Source organism: Phycodurus eques, chromosome 3 (assembly GCF_024500275.1).
Source record: "Phycodurus eques isolate BA_2022a chromosome 3, UOR_Pequ_1.1, whole genome shotgun sequence".
NCBI lineage: Eukaryota > Metazoa > Chordata > Actinopteri > Syngnathiformes > Syngnathidae > Phycodurus > Phycodurus eques.
Genome location: NC_084527.1, coordinates 28,475,527 through 28,498,019, shown reverse-complemented (window position 1 = coordinate 28,498,019; position 22,493 = coordinate 28,475,527). Strand labels below are relative to the sequence as shown.

Sequence of the window (22,493 nt, the reverse complement as noted above, 5' to 3'; positions counted from 1 at the left end):
TTGTTAATCTTTTGTTGTTTGAAGATCAGAATCAGAATCATAATCATCTTTATTTGCCAAGTATGTCCAAAACACACAAGGAATTTGTCTCCGGTAGTTGGAGCCGCTCTAGTACAACAGACAGTCAATTTACAGAACACTTTGGAGACATAAAGACATTGACAAAAAACAATTGTGCAAAAAGATGCAGAGTCCTCTAGCACTTAGAGCAGCGTCTCACATCCTGTTCATGGCTGGGTAATGCAGAAGTCAGAGGTGTGATTGTGGTCGCGGGTGCGGCCGGGTGGGTGTGTGGTGTGAAACTGTCCTTTTAAAATCTGCAGTAGAAGGTATTCAAGTCGTTGGCTAGTGTGCTATTGTTCTCAGCTTGGGGGGATCCGGTAATTTGTGAACCCGGTAATTTGACTGCCTCGACGTAGTATCAGAGATATTACCCAGCCAGCCAAGACCAGTGTGTGAAGTTTAACACTCGTGACTTACTGTCCACGCCCCTTTGTGTTGTAAACAATTGTTCCTCTTTGCAATGTTAATTTCTTTAGTCAGCTGGTTTCTAGCTCGATTATACAGGGCCCTGTCCCTGCTCTGATATGCGTCCTCCTTAGCTTGGCGAAGCTGCTTAAGTTTAGCAGTGAACCACGGCTTGTTGTTGTTGAATGTGCGAAATGATTTTGTTGTTACACAAACCTCTTCACAGAAACTGATATAGGATGTGACAGTGTCCGTATGTTCATCCAGGCTGCCAGCTGAATTTTCAAAGACACTCCAGTCTGTGCAGTCTAAACCGCTTTGAAGTTCCATCTTTGCTTCATTGGTCCACTTTTTCACTGTTTTCAATGTAGGCTTCGCGCATTTAAGTTCTTGCCTGTACGTCGGTATTAAGTGAATTAAGCAGTGATCGGACGAGCCCAGGGCTGCACGAGGTATAGCACGGTATGCGTTTTTTACCGTAGTGTAGCAGTGGTCTAAAGTATTATTTTCCCTGGTAGGACAGTCGATGTGCTGCTTGTATTTAGGGAGTTCGTGGTTGAGTTTAGCTTTGTTAAAGTCTAAAATTTTGTTGACTTGTTCGGCGAGCGTTAGCAGTGCGGCGTTCGTGTTAGCTTAAGGCGGTATGTAGACTCCAGCCAGTATGAATGATACAAACTCACATGGTGAGTAGAATGGTTTACAGTTTAAAAATAGCGACTCCAAATGCGGGCTGCAGTGTGTGCTGAGCACCGTGACGTCCGTACACAATTTTTCGTTGATATAGAGGCATATCCCGCCGCCCTTTGTTTTCCCCGATGATTCCATGTCGCGGTCCGCTTGATGAATGTGGAAGCCGGGAAGCATATTTGGATTTGTACAACACTGCAGTGATGGTGTGCGTCTTTGAACCACAGCGAGTACACTATTTAGTGACTTATACTGTAGGTTTGATTTGTGCTCATTTGTCGCTCTGCTGTGTTTAGTGCCTTTTTCTGTGACTATTTTCGGCTCCTTGTCGATTTGATTGACAGCTGCGACTCATTTCTTTGCTGTCCGTTACGTATCTAATGACGTTCCTTATGTGCAGCTTTGGTTCATAATGTGGTTACATTTCATGTTTGGAGCCTGGAGACGCATGCTTAAGAAGTGGCGCACTTGTTTACATGTTTGAGTACTCATTTGGCACGTTAAGTTTGCTATTAGCTTGGCCATTCATGTTCCATGGGTTAGCAGGGTCTTTCATGGCATTACGTGATTGTTTCACGTTGTTCCAAGCTACGCATTACTTTTAAATTACTGTATTGGTTCATGTTATGCCATTGTGTAATTTGTATATTTGTGCTTCCTCTTGAGGTGTCTTCATTTGAGTTTAGTTACCTTGTTTACAAGCTTATAAACGCACAGCAATGAACAACCCATGCTGTATTATGTCACATGCTAAAATGCTAGCTGCTCAAGTGAAGATGTACAACACAAAGACTGTTTATGCCGTTTTAATTAATGCCTTAAGTTTTTTATACATACAAGAAATGCTACGTTTAAACTGAAATGTGTTCATAATTGTGTTTTATTTACTTTAATTTGTTTGAAATTGCCTCACTGAAAATGTTATGAGACAGGAAAGTAGTTTGTTGCTTAATGTGAATTAAAAAAAGAAAAACGATTATCAAAAAAAGTCGCTAATTATTAAGTGAAATGACATAATTCATAATTGCTCTTTAACCAAGCAGAAATAAAAACAATAATTTAATTTCATTTAATTTAAATAAAAAATAAAAAATCTAACTTATCCAAATACTTGATTGCTTGATAAAATATTTTTTGAAGAATACTGCACCTGAATACTAAAATATTCAATAGCTGCAGCCCTAGTGACAGCCCTATACAATACACATAATGAATGAAACAGCCATTTTATTGACAGCTGAATTTTTGTTGGGAGTTAACATTTTATTCATAACACTAAAATAAGAGGTTCAGACTTGTTATGCAGGTTACAGAGATACTGATATCCAGCAAGACAGCCACCCTGCTGATATATTACGTTATTATTCTAGTGGAAACAGCTGGTGTTCAAATATGGCAACTAAATTGACATCTTTTTCAAAAAGCCAGCTGACAGAAAGCTAGCACCAATGACAACAACAACAATATGAATCCAATGACTGATCAGACAGTATTTTAGACACTTCAATAAAATGGTCCATAACACAGCGTTACGGCCAACTTCTACCGTGCACTCCAGTTTGGCCTTGTTTGTTTGTTTGTCTCTTATATTGTCAAAATTTGTAAAGGGCGTAAAATAATCAACCTGTTCTGCTTTTTGTTACTCTCTGCAACTAACTGCAGGATTATACTTGATAATTTTTGTTAAGAAACACTACTTTTGCCCGGTTACACTGAGCTACATTCCCCTTGTGACTTTTATTTATCTACTGTATCTATTATTGCCTGCAAGTATTTGTTTTGTTTTCTGAGAGAGAGTTCCACCACAGGGGCTATCACGTGACTGTTTCACCAATCCAACGTGACCACATTTGACGCCATTATCCTATCAAATGTAGTACCCAGGAAGTCACATGACTGCCCACAAAGTTTACACAGCCCCACAAAGAAGCAAACTGACTAACTTATTGTATAGTACGTGAATCATGGCAGAAACAAGGCAACTCACAGTCAGAAAAGGCAGAACACCCACAGCCACACATTGATGATTACCTTACAGACTATGAAAAACAACAGCAATGTCAGGTGCTGAGTTGCCTTGTTCCTGTTTTTCTGTGTAATCGTTGCCTGGTGAGCCAATTGTGCTGTTTTACGAGTGCAAACAAAGAAAGTTCATTTCAGACCATTTCTTGTGGCTGAAATGCCTGAATTTCTGATATTTTATGAAGATTCAATTTGTTATTGTTTGTTGAGTGATATTGTTTGGCAATACGTGAAATCTCACATTCCTATTTTATATTTTTTGTCTATTTGACATTCATGCTCTGATTATACAAACACAGACAGAAGTTACTCACCTGTTATTCTGTATTTGACTAGTTTGTCCACTGAATATACCTTCTCACTCAAGTAATATTATTTTGAGGATTTCTTACTTTTGAGTCACATTATTCTAAAGTCATAGTACCGGTAATTATTGGCTACTGCCATCACAATTCCGCCTACACAAACCAGAATTAAAATGCAAACCAGATTGGCGCAACGTGCCATATATATTCCTTTTATAAAGATTATCCAATTTTGTTGACCTGCAGTGTAAACAAAGCCTGAAATACAGGTAGACTTCATGCAAATGAGTGTATACTTTCTGCTCTACTGAGCAAAGCTTTTATAGAGAGGGAAAAAGAGAACTGTGTTCTGGTTTTCACATTTCGTGTATGTTATCTTGTATTTGTTAACATCGCAATATATATTTATTAAAGAAAATCACAATGTCATTTGATTCCAGTATCGTGCAGCCCTATTGCCCGCTCACATGCTGTAGTCTATTGTTACAACCGGCCAAGAGCAGTGACAGTGCTCCACTCATGCACGGATCGCTGCGATTTTGCATCGTCCTTTTCCGCACAGAGATGTCTCCATTGAGATGGTCAATGCGTGACATTTAAAGGGAATGAGAGGAGCTGCTTGGACTGGCGGCGAACACTATCGGATCCACCATACTGCGCTGGTCTAAAAAAATGTCAATAACAGTCTAACCCAGCCCTGCACACAGTTGCCTCAACCCCCACACCAGATTTACACCGGTTATGTAAATAGGACTTTGTTGAAAAAAAATATTTCATAGCTATACACTGTACACAGAAACATAGCAGTGGGGTTGTTTATCATGTTTTTACTTGAGCATCAAATAAAATGTTCTGCTTGCAACTTCCAGATTTAAATATAAATGTCGATACACAAGAGCTATACAATCACAATTTTTAGATGTAAAAACTCGAAAATCAGTTTAAAAAAACATAAAGGGAAAATTAAATAACACCGCTCACTTTCGTCTACTCTGACAAGCTTTCACTTGTGCTGGATCTGGACAGAAACACCATTGTACCCTCTGCGCCAAACAATGCCTGCTGTTTTCCCAAAGGGCCCTACACACGTATGAGCGCATTTGGGCCTATGACTGCTGTGAATTATGTTGTAGATCTGGCTTCAAGTCCAAAATGTTAGTCCTAGGCTGGACTGGTTGACGACAGCATGTCATGTTAAATAGATTGCAAACTTATTAAGTGCTCTTGAGCCAGACCCAAAGTTCCTACCAACATTTGAAATGTTTAACTGTCGTGATACATGCACATCCATGGCTTTGAACGGAATCTTCCTATCTTCAAAACCATAAATGTTTTGTTTGTAGAACCATTAACATTCCATTGCCACAAAGAGCAAGCCATTTTTAACACTTTCGATTGGTCAAATATATACAGTATAGATAGATTGATAAGATAGATAGAAAGAGAGAGAGAAATTTACCAAATTTTCACATAGGAAGTTTCGGCCCGACACCAGTGACATTCTGTTAATACCTATTTATGTGCACAAAACAAGTGTTTGATTCATATTCTGACATTTGGAAAGTGAGACCTGGAAGAGAGGTTACAGTGGTACTGTACATTGAAGTTCAAAGTTGTGAAATGTAACATTTTGGTGGAAAATTGGTTTTCCGTTAAAGACCAGTAAAGACTTCGGACGTTCCGCGGCCATGTGCTTCACGGAGACCTGGCTTTGCGATGCTGTACCCAATGGCGCCGTCATGCTTCCCGGCTTCCACATTCAACTCCTTTCATCCAAGCTTCTCCAGCTCATCCAAGCTTCTCCAGCTTCTCCAGCTCAGCGTCTCACCTGCCAGCTTTCTGACGGGCAGGACACAGCGGGTCAGGCTTTGGGAGGCCACCTCATCCACATGCAGCATCAGCACTGGGGCGCCCCAAGGTTGTCCTCTCTCCGCTGCTCTTCTCTCTCTAAACGAACGACTGCACCTCAGCGAACCCGACTGTCAAACTCCTGAAGTTTGCAGATGACACCACTGTCATCGCCCTCATCAAGGACGGTGACGAGTCTCCATATTGACAGGAAGCGGAGCGGCTGGAGCTGTGGTGCGGCCGACACAATCTGGAGCTGAACACGCTCAAGACTGTCGAGATGATCGTGGACCTCAGGAGGCATCCTTCGCCACAGCTGCCCTCACGTTGTCCAGCTGCCTTGTGTCAACCGTCGAGACCTTCAAGTTCCTCGGAATTACAATCTCTCAGGACCTGAAGTGGGCGACCAACATCAACTCCGTCCTCAAAAATGTCATCGCCATCGTCTTCTTTGTTGTGTGCAACAGGGTTTGCAAACTATAATAGTGCATTTTCGACATTTTCCCGCTCCTTGAATCAAACACAGTGTCGTGAAAATGTATTGGCCTCCTTCTAAAATTCTTAGATTTTTGCATAATTTCCCTACTTTGTTGAAGATAATCAAACACTGTGACTGTCAGACAAATATAACCTAAGTAAACTTAAAATGCTAATTTTAAATGGTGGTTTCATTTATTAAGGCAAAAAAAATGGTTTCCCAAAGTTCCCTGGCCCTGTGTGAAAAGGTAATGGTCCCCTAAACCTAATAAGTGGTTGGGCCATCCTCACAAGCAACAACTGAAATCATGTGTTTTCTAAAACTGGGAATGAGTCTTTCACATCTCTGTGGCGATATTTTGGCCCACTCTTCCTTGCAGAGTTGTTTGAATTCAGCAAAATAAAGTGTTTTCAAATATTAACAGCTTTTTTTAAGGTCACGCCACTGCATTTCAATGGGGTTCAAGTCTGGACATTGACTAGGCCACTCCAAAACCTTCATTTAGTTTTATTAAGCCATTCAGAAGTCGACTTGCTGACGTGTTTTGGATCGTTATCCTTCTGCAGAACCCAAGTGCGCTACAGCTTGAGGTAAAAAACAGATGGCTAAATATTTTCCTTTCGGATTTTCTCTTAAAGAGCAGAATTCATGGTTCCATCAATCACAGTTATCCAGGTACTGAAGGAGCTACCACCAAGACTCTGTGACTGTTAGGAAGTTAGGAAGGAAGTTAGGAAGTTCTTTTCCTGAAATACTGTGCTACTTTTACACCAGATGTACCACTTTCCAAAAAGTTAAACTTGCATCTCGTAAGTCCATGTAACATTCTCCCAAAAGTCAGATGTTTTATTTTTGCTAAAGTAACCTTTATCTTCTTTTTGGTTGACAGTGTTTGTGTTTTTTGCCTTTTTCGCCAGTGTTTTTCGCCTTCTGCCATGGATGCCATATTTGCCCAGTCTCTTCCTTATTGTGTCATGAACACTGACCTTAACTGATGCTAGGGTGGCCTGCAGTTCTTTAGAAGTTGTCCCCGAGTTGTGTACCTCTGTGGCCTCCTCGATGAGTCATTGCTGTTCTCTTGGGGTAGGCTGACCACTCTTGGGAAGGTTCACTACTATTCCATGTTTTCTCCATGTGAGGATGGTTCGCGGGAATCCTACAGCTTTTGTAACCCTTTCCATACTGATAGACTGTTCGTTCCTTTTTTTTCTCGACTGTTGTGGAATTTCTTTAGATCGTGGCATTTTGTTGCAGGTTTTTTAGATTTTTTTGTCCCTCTTGATTTTGTCGGGACAGATTCTGTTTTCGTGATTTCTTGATTGCGCAGGCCTGGAGGTAGTCAGCCTTGAGTGTGGTCAGTGAAAGGTAACTAAAAATTGTGATTAGCCACAATTAAATCATGATTTAACAAGGAGGGTAATTACTTTTTCACACAGGGCCAAGTAACTGAATAGTTTATTTCCTTCATGAATTAAATCACCATTTAAAAACATAATTTTAAGTTCACTTTGGTTATATTTGTCAGATATTTACATTTGTTGGATGATCTTAAATATTAAAGTGGTGAAACGATGCAAAAATATCAGAATTTGAGAAGGGGGCCAATACTTTTTCACGGCACTGTATGTGTATCTCGCATTGATGACGTAAGCATCTTGTCATGGTGCGTTTGCGCTGTTTAGCTTCACAATTCACTCTTTCCTGCCATTAACAGGCAGCTACTGTATCTACAAATACAGTAGTATCAAACAGAGAGGACAGGCAGTGAATGAGTTAAAAGTGGATCCGCGAGGCAGAAAAAAAATCCTCAAGTATTTTTGTCCTCGAAAGTCGCCCTTGAAATACTCCAGCATTCATTGCAGCCCGAGCTGTCACTATTAAATCTTTTTAGAATCAATTATCCTATAGATATTTCATTGAAGGGGCGGCACGGTGGCCGACTGGTTAGAGCACAGTTCTGAGGACCCAGGTTCAATCCCCGGCTCCGCCTGTGTGGAGTTTGCATGTTCTCCCCGTGCCTGCGTGGGTTTTCTCCGGGCACTCCGGTTTCCTCCCACATCCCAAAAACATGCATTAATTGGAGACTCTAAAATTGCCCGTAGGTGTGACTGTGAGTGCGAATGGTTGTTTGTTTGTATGTGCCCTGCGATTGGCTGGCAACCAGTTCAGGGTGTACCCCGCCTTCTGCCCGATGACAGCTGGGATAGGCTCCAGCACGCCCGCGACCCTAGTGAGGAGAAGCGGCTCAGAAAATGGATGGATATTTCATTGAGTACTCGAGTAAAACTTAGTAAAATTTTCCAATTTTTTTTTTTTTTTTTTTTTTTACTACTGACATGCATTTTATTCTCATTTATGAGGGCTGAACTTCTATCCTTAAACTGCTTATGTTGGTACTGAGTGTACGGAATAAACTGTACAGAATTTGAGATAACGAAATCAGCCTTTGCTAAACGGTTACCATTCGCGATAAGCATTAGCGCACTAGTGATTACCATTTTAGGTGAAAACCCCCCCCGCTAACTACCATTCAGCTCACTCATACATCATATTATATGTACAGTGCATTACATACAGTATCTAATAGTGTCTTAAAAATCACTTTCAGACGTTCCTCTGTCGTTTTTGGCATTGCTTTTCCACTGGCCCAACAGTATGTCCATCTGCAACAAATGTCCGTTCTTTGAACCACACCGGAACAATAGTGAGACTGTCTAGATATCTGCGCAAAAGTAACGTTACAACAGTCAAATCATGTTCTTATTTGAGGGTGGGGTTGGTCACCCGGTGAGGACATGCAGTAGCTAACCAATGCGACAAGATGAGAGAGGACAGAAAAGGGCAGGACTGGATCTGGGAAATGAGCAAGGCAGTGCTACTGATCTGTGTTGAGGTGGGATGCTTTTATATTGTCTAAACACCTGTAATAACCTGTGAGTTGATATGTTAATACAACCTGTGTTGTTATTAGTGGTCCCAGCACGAGCATTTAAAGCCTGTAGCGTGTCTATCGAACTTGAATGAACACCATATCACATGCATGTTAGTCAACTGGTGTACGGAGTTGCTGAGCCGGCACATTGAGGAAGGGTGGGCCGACAGGGCAGAGAAGGGGGGCAACCAGACTGGAGACAAGCAGATATGTACACGGGCAGCCAAATGGTTATGGGTGGTGCAAATTTGTTCCGGGCGGCGCAAATCGACTTAGCCGATTTTTTTTCAGTCCTAGTATCGTCTATATACAGGCAATTATGGTTGTGAATGTGACTCCACAAATTCCCTTACCTTAACAATGTTGAAAATATGGAATCATAAATTATGTTCAATTGATGCAGTATGAAACAAATCTGTCATGCCTGAAACGCTTTGATAATTGAAGTATTTAATATTGTGATTTTCTTTCAGTGAATTGCCATGGAAGCAAGTCTGCATGGGCAGACTGTCCTGCGGTTGAAATGCTGGTTTTCCTGCTGCTTGTGTTGTGGTGGATCTGAGAGGCAGCCTGTCAAAGTTAATCAGCCCACAACTGTTGGCTAAAAGCAGACATCCTGACTGCATTGCAGTTCTTTCTCATGCACACATGCACGCACATGCACACACAAACACACACACACACACACACACACACACACACACTGCAAAACATGCAGATGCTTATATACTGCGTGCACAAAGTCAGGAAAAAAGCACAATGTGAACAGATTAATACTCTGCCGTCTAGTCATTAGTTGATGGTTGGTTGACTACGCTGATTGAACCTGCCAAGATACAATGTCCTCAAGCCAGACGTTGGATGGTCTGGATTGTGGAAGGCTTGCAGGTATTTATTCATATAAGATGAACTGATTATTACCCCTACTTCCTCTCTGTTATGCTTCATTTAGCAGAGTAATGTAAGGAAAAGAGTAAAGACTATTGAGAGTGAAAGATAATAAATTGTTTTATATCAGATTAAGAGTAATGCAATGCAGTGTTACTCATTGCACAGTAACTCAAAAATATAAAATAGCTTTCTTACTTTAGATGAACGCCCACGTACAAATTGCTAAACATTTCACTAGATGTAACAGTCAGTCAGTACTGCTCATACATACTGTAAATTCAACAGCAAGGCTGTTTTTTTAATTTACCTCTCTCGGGCCGTGGGTGTGCTGGTACCTATCTAAACTGACTTCGGGCGAGAGGTGGGGGACACCCTGAATTGGTCGCCAGCCAATTGCAGGGCACATATAAAAACAACCATTCACACAATAATGCACATAATTAAAAATAAACAAAAGTAATTCGTTTTTACAATTATACACTGTATCACAAAATAAGAAACTTATTCCCATATACACAGTGTCCCTGAACGCACCTCACACACTCACGGAGGTGCCGCTAGGTTCATCTTGAAGAGCAAAATATGAAATGCAGCAGGTGTACATTGTTTTCCTGTGCCCTCATTCATAGTTATCATACAAGGAGATAATTATACAACACTCTGGCCTGCTCCGTGTGTTGTTTGAAGCGTTATACTTTACCTTAACATGGGTGCTAATCGTATTAACGTGTACAAACAGGTTCCTCTGGTGGTCACTTTTAAAATTGCAGTTAATTCACTGCATATTCGGGGAGAGGAAGGCGGGGACCCAAGGCGCAGCAGATCCTGCGATGTGACTATTGCGCACACGTACATCGCAATGAATGATGCTCAAACAAAATATCGTACAGCCCTAATTCATACTCACATTCACACTTACGGAAAATTTAGAGTCTTCAATTATCCTGCAATGCATGTTTTTGGAAAGTGGAAAGTGCGATTGGCTCGCGACCAGTTTAGGGTGTACCCCGCTTCCTGCCCGAAGATAGCTTGGATGGGCTCCAGAAGCCCGCGACCCCAGTGAGGATAAGCGGTAGAGAAAATGGATAGATGGACGGATGGTAAGTAACACACATACAGAAAGAATGGTTCAATTCTCCAGTCCCATTTACAGTAATCATCTCTTTCTCTACACTTTGCTTTTAAGTGCTGACTCTTTTTCCTTTCCACATCTCTTCCGGGACGCACTTGGCTGCACATTGACGGCGCTCCTCATGTCACAGCTCCTCTAGCCGTATCATTGCAAATAGTCAAATAGCGTTAACATTTTCTGCTGAACAAAAACTGGGCTGTTGCAAAACTGCTGCTTGTAACAGGGTGCACACACAATACTGCAGTTGTTGTGGCTTGGCTTGTCCCAGCATATGGTAACTGCACATTATAAAACCAGTATTTCTTTACATCCTAAGGCTATTGTTCATTATTAAAAACACGTAACAAAATTGGGTGTTTTTTGGGGGGTCTGGAACATAATAATGGCTTTTCAATTAATTTCATTTGGGAATATTGATTGAAAATAGGAGTAAATGCAGTTAGAGCTTCAGCAAATTAAACTCCAGGTCAAGCAAGGCATCACTGTAGATACAAAGCAAAATTAGGCGCTGCAGTGTAACTCCAAATTAGGTGGTGTCAGATCAACTGCAACCTAAGAGGGGGACAGACACATTATGGAGTCCATCAACTCCAGCATGAACATTGCTCTGGTGCATGATGAGCAGCAAGAAAGCGGTAGTTCTCTCGCTTGTACATGCACTCTATGTAAAATGGAAACTGAGTGACTTTAACCAGAGACTGAGTGTGCATGTGTATCTGTATGGAGTGCACGCACTCCATCAGGTCACCCTCTGCTCTGCAGGAAAAAAACAAAACAAAAAAAACATCCCCCAGTGTCCTTCCAAAACATCTTGTTGTGTTCCTGTTAGTCAGTCTCTAATTAGAATGCAAGTCACGGAACACTGGCATCAGGGGAGATTAGTCCACTATCTAAATATCACCAGAGGAAGTAGGGTGAGCAAGTGTATGCAGATCTACTGACAGTAATTATGAAAACGAAATTAAGTAACATATCAATAGTTATTGATTACATTATCTATGACCAAACATCTGCCAATTCCGGATGATTATTCTTTCTAATGGGGGTTTGCTTGTCGGACAGAATGGTGTATGTACTGTATGTCTCCATTTGTAAGAAGATCATACTTTCTGCTTGATCATAATAATGACAAGAAGTAAGATTCAGTTGAAAAATGGAATAGAAATACAAAATAACTAAGGTCTTTTAAAAGAGAACAGTGTCAAAAACTTTATATCTTGCTAGTTTTAGTTACACTGTGGAGGCTTTTTTACATGACAAAAAGTCTTGTGGCAGCATTGTGAATGAGTATTTAGGACATCTCCCTCACAGTTTTGACGCTCGGGGGTTCCGATCTCAGCTTTGGCCTTCCTCTGTAGCGTTTGCATCCATTTTCTACACCGGTTATCCTCATGTAGGGTCGTGGGTGTGCTGAAGCCTATGCCAGCTAATTGCAGGCAAGAGGCGGGGTACACCCTGCACTAGTTGCCAGCCAATCGCAGGTCACATATCAACAAACAACCATTCACACTCACATTCACAATTTAGAGTCTTCAATTAACCTGCCGTGCATGTTTTTGGGATGTGGGAGGAAACCAGAGTATCCGGAGAGAACCCACGCAGGCACGGGGAGAACATGCAAACACCACACAGGTGAGGCTGGATTTGAACCCAGGTTCTCAGAACTGTGAGGCATATGTGCTAACCAGTCGTGCATCGTGCCGCCTACTCCAACTTCATTCCACATTTCAAAAACTTGCATGAATACTCTAAAACTCAAAATTAGTGATGCAATTAATTTTTGGCCACCGAGAATTTTCGGCCACCGAAAATCTGCAGGTGAAAACGGCCCAATCGTGCATTTAATAAATCTAATAAAACTGCCGAAACAGCATGATGTTATGACGCAAGAAAAAAAAAACACCGCCTGCGCACAGTGGAATACATTTAATTGCAAAACAAACAAGCAAACAAAAACAGCACATCCACAATGAACAATTGCCCACACCTTTTGTTTGGGTACTTTGGGGCAATTTTGCACTGCCCCAGCTACTTACGAGCGACAGCTAAATACGATGCTGAGATGCGAAGGCGAACGTTTGCTTGATGTCTGGTGTCAACACAGCATACTGAAAGTCACTAATCATCACATCCATTGCTGCGAATAAACTACACTTCTGGGTCTAACCGCGTTATAGTTGACTCTAACCGAATTTGAAAATTAAAAACATTTGTAATAAAAAATACACATTAATGCTACACAGCCAGACAAGGACCGGAGCCGGAAAACGGAAATAAATTAGTACGTCACCTCACCCCTACGTCACATGAGCAAAGGGGCATATAAGTTTAAAAGTACCTTAATAAAATACATATTTATAAACTTTCTTAGTTCCACAATGCGGAAATTTGCATCGTTTCAGTAGCAGTAGTTGATACAGGAAACACAAAAAGAGCATTCAAGAGAAGACATTTGGCTGCAACTTATCTCCTATTACAGTTTTTATGCAATAAACAATTGCATTAAAATAACAAATATTGAAGTCATCATTTATTAATGATTACGATTAATGATTACGATTATAGTAATGATTATTTTCTTCAACTGAACATTAAGAAGAATTATTTTTATCCTATTACATAATACGTTTACTCCAATAACTGTCCCATCGTAATATTCTTGACATACTTTTAAAAATACGGAATTGCAATTTTACTAATAATTGGCATAGTAGTTACTTTCTGTGCTTCGGTTTTCGTTTTTCTGCCTTGGTTTCCTCATTTTCGGTTTTTGGTTTCAGCCAAGAATTTTCATGTTGGTGCATTACTCCTCTAAATTGTTCATATGTGTGAATGTGAGTGGTTATAAAGTTTATATGTACACCATTACTCCGGGGATGTTCCACGCTGCCATCGTGTATGTTTTAATCCTAAAGCGAGTTCAATTTTAGCCATGACGTATCTTGTTAATGGAAAGTTGTAACGCATGTAGGCGAAAGCTCCGCCTCCTCATCCCAGACCATCTCATCACAAATCTAATAGTGTCCATGTTAGATTTGTGATTGATGTTGTAAAAAAAAGTTTGAAAAAGTTACAGTATCTACAATCAATCTACAGTATGTTATTTATCACATTTTAGCATCTCATTTATTAAGGCAATGAATGGTTAATGCGGGGCACGATCACATCAAAATGATCACATCTGCCTATGCACATTCACCCAATCACAAATGCGAGCAGCAGCTGCTTTGTTTATGAATTAAATAGGAAAGTAGGTGCGATGTTGGCGTAGAGAACCTTTGCTCAACAAGCAAACAAAGGGCTAAAACAGTCAGAATGGCTCATAAGAAAAGGGCCAGAAAAGTAGTTGTCAATGTTGGAGATTATACTGTATATCATTATCTATATTATATTTAAAAACAAACTATCACTAAACACCTTGTGATAGAGTAAGAGAAAAGGTTCAGATTTATCCTCTGGTTCACAATTTGCAAAAACTAAGATGCTGCACTCAAATTTGATATGGGATGAAGACCTTTGTAAAAATAAACCATAACAAACATTTCAGGGGGGGAATCTCAAACCCCATCAAAATTCAATTCAATTAGAATTCAGCAACATTATATCGGTGCTGTACTTCGCATTTCACTATTTTTTTTTTTTGCTCCGACAGCATTATGTAATAAAGTATTTGATAATCAATTATTGTTTCTCTTATTCAATGCAGATTCATTTACATCTGCATCGCAACGCATCGAAGAATCAATTGTTTCTCTGACGTCGAAGATATAGACAGTAGTTGCCTCAATTTGAATCAGAATCAGAAACAGAATCAGAATCATCTTTATTTGCCAAGTATGTCCAAAAAACACAAAAGGAATTTGTCTCCGGTAGTTGGGGCCGCTCTAGTACGACAACAGACAAGTCACTTTACAGAACACTTTGGAGACAGAAAGACATTGACAAAAAAAAAAAAAAAACAGTCACTGAGCAGTAAAGGGTTGCTAGTTATCTGGTAATGCCGGTACATTTTATTTTTTTATTTTATTTTTTATTTTTTATTTTTTTGACAATTGTGCAAAAAGATGCACAGTCCTCTAGCACTTAGGGCAGTTCAAATGACTAATATTGCAATAGTCCGGAGCAATGACCATTGTGCAAAGGGCGCCGAGACTTCAAGGAGTGTATGCGGTTTAAAGTGACGAGTAGTGCGATAATCTGGGACAATGTTGGTTGTGCAAATGTTACAGATACTCCTCAATCAGTGTGCAAATGGAGCAGATGCAACTCTGGCATGAGTGGCCAGTATATGCAAATAGTGCAGCATGGTGAGACAACTACAGTGAGTGCACGAGTAATACATAATTGGCCCCACAGAAATGTGACAACGAACTCAAGTCAAAAAATTGCCAGCATGTTGTAATGGAATTATAGGGTAGGTGTTTAAGAAGTTGATCGCAAGAGGGAAGAAGCTGTTGGAATGTCTACTAGTTCTAGTTTGCGTTGATCGGTAGCGCCTACCTGAGGGAAGGAGCTGGAAGAGCTGGTGACCGGGTGCGGAGGGTCTGAGAGGATTTTGCACGCCCTTGTCTTAGTTCTGGCAGCGTGCAAGTCCTCAATGGTGGGTAGGGGGGTACCGACAATCCTTTCAGCAGTTTTGATTGTCCGTTGCAGTCGGAGTTTGTCCTTTTTTGTAGCAGTACCAAACCAGACTGTGATGGATGAACACAGGACTGATTCGATGACCGCTGTGTAGAACTGTCTCAGCAGCTCCGGTGGCAGGCCGTGCTTTCTCAGAAGCCGCAGGAAGTACATCCTCTGCTGGGCCTTTTTGAGGACGGAGTTGATGTTGGTCGCCCACTTCAGGCCCTGAGAGATTGTAATTCCCAGGAACTTGAAGGTCTCGACGGTTGACACAAGGCAGCTGGACAACGTGAGGGGCAGCTGTGGCGAAGGATGCCTCCTGAAGTCCACGATCATCTCTACAGTCTTGAGCGTGTTCAGCTCCAGGTTGTGTCGGCCATACCACAGCTCCAGCCGCTCCGCTTCCTGTCGATATGCAGACTCGTCACCGTCCTTGATTAGTGGTGTCATCTGCAAACTTCAGGAGTTTGACAGTCGGGTTCGCTGAGGTGCAGTCGTTCGTGTAGAGAGAGAAGAGCAGCGGAGAGAGGACACAACCTTGGGGCGCCCCAGTGCTGATGCAGTGATTGTGAAGTTGTTACCAAGCCTTTCATTGATGTGATACGCCATTGATTCCAAACTAATAAGGTGATTTTAGAGTACAATTTGTTCACAGTTGTCAGCAGCAACTGAAATGATCACTTATCTATTTAAGATACTGTAACTACAACACATTGGTAAACGGTTTGCTCACAATATTGTCCCTCATATTACATTGTCACATTGTGGTGCACAGGGAATGAAATGGAAGAAAAAAAAAAAAAGTCCATGAGACAAAATGCATTTTTAATGATCCTTGTGGTGAATCTGGGTCGTCATTGCAGAAGGGAAAAGGATAATGCTGTAGACAAGAACAAGACAAGTATTTATTTAACTAAAAATAAAGATAAATACACACATCAAAGAATCAACTGCATCTTCCTCCAAAGAATTTAAATGTCAGGGACATAAGGGTGAATCTATTAACAAATAATAATAACAAAAGAGACAGGTAGCAGTGTAATAAACTGGTTTTATATTGCTTTATGATGTTACTGTGATTGCCTTCTCAGATATGTGAAAGATAAAGCGCAGTACTGATAGTGCAGAACAACATATCCTCAATCTTTTTTTTTTTTTTTTTTTTTTTTTTTTTTTTTTTTTTTTTAATAAATCCCTGAAGGCACATTTTCTTTATAGCAACTGGTCTTTACAGATTGCTGAAAAAAGTACCAGGTACAAAGTTGCATTGAATGTGTGCAAAAGCTATTTCCTACTGTTATCTTCATTAGTTGGACCACGAATAAATCCATGAGATTAAATGCAGAAATTGTTCATGCTATATTACACTTAATCGCTCTCTGATTTTCTGAAATTAAGCTACTATCAAACAGCGTTTCACTTCATTTCCCTTTTGAGATTAACTTTTTACACAATAGGTGTAATTTCTATCATCATACAATCACACTTCGACTACGCTTTGTAAGTAATGTGGCAGAAAGAGCTCTCCTGGCTGAACATGGATCATAGTGATAAGTGCCTGATGTTCCATAACTTTAAGGTCAATTTCGAGTTTATTGATATGCTTCCATATGTATGCATTGTAGGAAGGTGGACATAGTCTTCAATAGGACATTGATGCATTTCTAGTCTTATTTATTTCTGTCATATTGATAGAAATGATGGAATAATGTTATGGCCGCTGTCCTCCCCATATGTTTGAAATGAAATGAAAAAAGTTGACCAACATTTTCTTGAAAGCAATAACAGTGATCAGAAAATATACAAATGACTTTAAATAGATGTCTCTTTTCCAGTGGGTAAACTTTTAAATCAATGCAACCCCTCAGTTAAGTTAGAAAAGTAAAACGGTGGTACAGTCAGATAGATTGAAAACACCCTAACTAGATTTGGAATCGATTTGGCAAGTTTTGGCGTCAATTGAAACACTATAATGCCATTACATTGCATTTGTTTTTCGTCTTGTCACCTATGAGCAACACAGACGTTTGGGAACATACACAGTTAGAATCTATTATCCTTACTCTAGATATCCAGTTCATATATATATATATATAAAAATATATATTTTTTTTTTATTAATGTTAGGGATATTATTAGACTCACGGACACAGATAGACAAATAATAAATACAAAGTACAGTACAACAACAAAGCAATTCAGGGTTTAGTCAGACTGGGACAGTTGTTTTATGACATGTTTTGGTGTGGTTACTCCTCACTTCCTGCTTACCCGTTGGCTCGTGTTGCATTCTTTGGTGCTTCAGCGCATTAGGTGTCAAGCATGCCCAGGCATGATATGAATTGTGTCCAAAGTCATCATTCATATAAGGCATATATTAAGGTTCGTCTTGTCCGTCGCACACACCTACACACACTCACACACACACACACACACACACACACACACACATCACACTCGCTCTATATCTTCCTCTCTTGGTCCCATCTTGTATTCCATCCTTGAGCGTCCTTGTCAGTGTCACAGTCAGCTGGTGCTATGGAGAAATGAAGCAAGGTCAACAGTTTATCTCCCCTCTTTATAAATAATGTGACTCATAGGCTGACAGAATTGTGGTTTGAGGGGTAAAATTGCCAGAAAAGGGTAACAATAAAATAATTCAGTCTTCTTGTGTTGTACAGTTTTCCTTTATTCCTTTACTCCTTTATTTTTCTGTCACAGCTAGTGTGTCAGCTGAGCAAGAACTTCTTTTTGTCAAAGAGCCTTGTAATCTCATTACCCTTCCACATGTGGTTTGGTTCAGAAATGTGTTTCTGTGTATGTGTTGTGTGGCTCAGATCAAATTTCACTCCTGGAGTATTACGCATAAATATGGAGCACTGCTCTTAGATTTTATCTCGCATGCTTGAAGCTGGGTTAGAGCACATGTTTGTGGATGCACGGCAGTGCCGGCTGCCCAATAGAGGATGCTAGGGTGCTGACCCACCACGTCGTCACGGCCATCTCGATGTCATCCGCCTTTTCAAAACGGATCGCTTTTATGAACATCTTGAGCTTGGGAAATAGGAAAAATTCACACAGAGGCAGGTCGGGTGATTAAGGAGGTCGCTCCAGCACGGCAATGTTCTTCATGGCCAGGAACTGGCTCAAGGCATTATGATGCAGGCACGTTTTTTGGAACACAAAATGCAATTAAAATGCGTTAAAGTCCCACCCCTATGTAACATGTATATACAGTATATTGTACAGTGCAACGTACCCCGCCTCTTGCCCGAAGATAGCTGGGATAGGCTCCGGCACGCCCGTGACCCTAGTGAGGATAAGCGATACGGAAAATGGATGGAAATGGAACATGTTAAACAATTTAACATGATAAAATGAACCTTGAAACTGCATAGCTTGGTTCCGTCATAATGACTAAATCGCTAAGTTGGCAACACTGACTGTGCATTTGTAAACTAGCTCCTCCATGTTCGCGGCCAGGTTGTTAGCGGAAGCAGTTTACATCAGCGGGGACATGGTTTGAATTACGAAAGCTGCAAAAAAAAAAAAAAATATCTATCTTAATAAACATCATCCTGACAAATAAACTTGAATTAATCAATAAAATCGATTCATCGCCCAGCCCAACGTCGTAGACACATTTGCATTATGGCAGCAGCACTCCACCCTTTCTTATACAATTTACTACTCTGTCATTGTGTCTGGTTGTTAATGGCGTCTTATGCACCATAAAATGTTAGGGTGTTAAATTACACACAAAAAAATAACACAAAAGTTGTTTCTCTTCATTTATTAACACAGTAGTGGTGTGAAGTTCAAATGTAGTTTAAAGTTTAAACCACAACACACTAATGTGACTATCAACAAACGACACAATAATTCTAAGAGAGCTTGAGGAAGACCAAAGAGAAGGTTGATGGATGTCGTGAGGGAAGACATGAGGGCAATTGATGTTAGAGAGGAGGACGCAGGAGATAGGCTGACGTGGAAAAGGATGACACGCTGTGGCGACCCCTAACGGGACAAGCCGAAACGAAAAGACGGAGTTGGACAGACTGATGTCCATCTCACAGTTCCTATTTGTATGCCCTTTTATTCTTGGCTCCTGTCAATAATGCAGTGCGTTTCCTGCACAAGGTGGCTGAAGCAGACAAGCGTGGCAGAGTTGCTTCCATTTAAGATTGTCCTTGCTGCTTGGCTGTAAGACCTAATGTCTGTTTTATTTGACATATGTTTTATGAAGGGGTTTCGTTGGTTCTCATGGGTTGGTTTGTGTGCTACCTGGAGACACAACAGAATGTGAGATGCACCTGGCAATTAACTTCAACACAGTATCTACTAGAGCAGAGGCCACGATTTGAGGAAATAAACCATGTCCGTTTTTTTTTTTTCAGTTTAAGATATTGTCAACAACAAAGAAGAGTGCCTTCACTGCAAAATGTATGCAGTTTGGAAGTATCTTTTAATTTGGAATTGCGACACTGGTTTTTAATGTCTGTAAAGTGAACATTTCCTGTGGGAGAGACTTCTGTTGTTCATGCCAATACTACACTACAGTTCTTGGTCTATATTCCACACGACCCTGAAATCTGATTGTAGTTGATATATTTGTCACTGAATGTGAACCTCACAGAAGTAGACTTAATGCTCTAGTTTGCTTTTAATATTGTTAATTGCCTTTATTGCCTATTTAAGATCTTAATTTTGTTCTTGCAGTGAGTATAATATCTGATGTATATTTTAAGATTTTAGTTTGTTTTTGATTTTGTTTGTCAGGTGCCCAAAAATGTAATAAATTTTTTTATTCAGGTTATTATTCTTGAAGAATTCATAAAAATCTAAAATTCCTTAAACTCTTTGAAAATGTTAAGAAAAGCATTGTTCATCTTAATTAAAGAGTCAGTTAAGTCATCTTTTGCTTGACTGAAACTGAGATATATCACTTCTCCTGGACCATTAATTGTTGTGTAAATCAGCAGTTAAGGATAAAATACAACCTACTTTACATGATATATGCATTCATGAATGTAACATTACAACACATACTAGCTGTATACATTACCATTGCAATGATCAGTGCATGTACTTAGGCACTGGTACACAAACATGAACTGTGAGTAGAACACAAGGATCCTTTCACAGACATGAATAAATGAAGACATATGCTAATGCAGCATTTACACACACACGCGCGCTGTTCTATTCTGAAAAATAAGCAACACTTGTAGAGGAATCCTTGTTTTCAGTTCTTGAACAATGTTCCAAAAAAATAAAATAAAATGATTGAGCGGCAGGTTTGAAATCATACTCCCCAGTGGACTCTTAAGGGCTGTGATTCGGCATTGCCTAAAGGCAATTTATTATGTGCAATTCATCTACATTCACATGGTACTTAAATAAATTGTATTGGCCTTAAAAGTAAATTAGTAGTTGGTTGTGTTTTTACCATTTTAGTCTCCAGCAGTGTCTGAAGATCATACTGTTTTTTTCCCACTTTTAACTGTTGGTCTTGTTTCATACTTAATATTGTATGACACAGTGTTGTGCAGTGAATGGATTTTAATCCTTCTCTGCTGACCCACATTTAAAAAAAAATGTTTTCATTTCTTTTACATTAAAAGAAAAAAATTAATTATTTTTATCAATAAAATATAATACAAAATATATACTATTATGTATAATAACATTAATTTATTTCCATTTTCATTTCATAGGGTGTCTATTTGTTAAAGTTTTGATCCTTTTGTCGTGTTATTATAAGTTAGAACTGAGATATTGAATTGTAGAGTTTTGTAATTTTTTAGGAGGTGATGGAAGATAAAAGTTCAATTATATGTTTCTTGCTTTATTGTTAATGCATACGTCAGGGTCACCAAGCTTAATGAAACTGAGCGCTACTTCTTGGGTACTGACTAATGAGAAGGGCTACCAGTTTGATATACACTTCTGAAATAACAAAAATGCTCAAATTACCTTTAAAAATATGTTATTCTTATGTTATTCATAATAATTAATGATCTTCATTTATGTAAAGACACAGATCAGGTAACCGAGTTCTCACAATAGTTAAGAAACATGAATATCAATATGCAACACTATTTCTAGAAATCTCTGCCAGTGTTTACATTTTTAAATGATCACTTTTGCAAGATGTATAGAAAGTCACAATGTACCATCACTGGTGTGCCACTTCTAGAACAGGCCTGTGGGCACCACGTTGGTGAGCCCAGGTATACAGTATATCATGAAATCCGCGTAAATGCCTCTCTCTCTCTCTCTCTCTCTCTCTCTCTCTCTCTCTCTCTCTCTCTCTCTCTCTCTCTCTCTCTCTCTCTCTCTCTCTCTCTCTGTAATGCCACACATAACTTACATTGATATATATATATATATATATATATATATATATATATTTTTTTTTTCATGTGATAGTGGTAGATTTGGACACTTAAGCCCCCACTGAAGGCCCAAATCCATAATGCACTGCATGCCATCGGCAATACATTAATGAACGTTTGAGTCTCCTGACACTGTGCTGTCGAGATAAAGGTGATGCGGCGATTTCCTGTGCTACCTGTTGATAAAAAAAAAAATTAAGCTTTACACGATCACCATCACCGATTAGCGACTTTAAAGAAACGGATACCTGATGACGGATACCTGATGACTGATTTATATATATATATATATATATATATATATATATATATATATATATATATATATATATATATATATATATATATATATATATATAAAGGAGTTTGCATGTTCTCCCCGTGCCTGCGTGGGTTTTCCCCGGGCACTCCGGTTTCCTCTTACATCCCAAAAACATGCATTAAATGGAGATTCTAAATTGCCCGTAGGTGTGACTGTGAGTGCGACTGGTTGTTTGTTTGTGTGTGCCCTGCGATTGGCTGGCAACCAGTTCAGGGTGTACCCCGCCTCCTGCCCGATGACAGCTGGGATAGGCTCCAGCACGCCCGCGACCCTAGTGAGGAGAAGCGGCTCGGAAAATGTATATATATATATATATATATATATATATATATATATATATATATATATATATATATATATATATATGTGTGTGTATATGGGTGTGTG

The 22,493-nt window shown here is 39.8% G+C and overlaps 1 protein-coding gene across 6 annotated transcripts in view; it reads left to right on the top strand.

The window, feature by feature from the left end:
• The window catches only part of fbrsl1 (fibrosin-like 1), a 412,523-nt gene that overhangs the window by 24,761 nt on the left and 365,269 nt on the right, over positions 1–22,493 (top strand). The gene's annotated exons all lie outside the window — the stretch shown is intronic.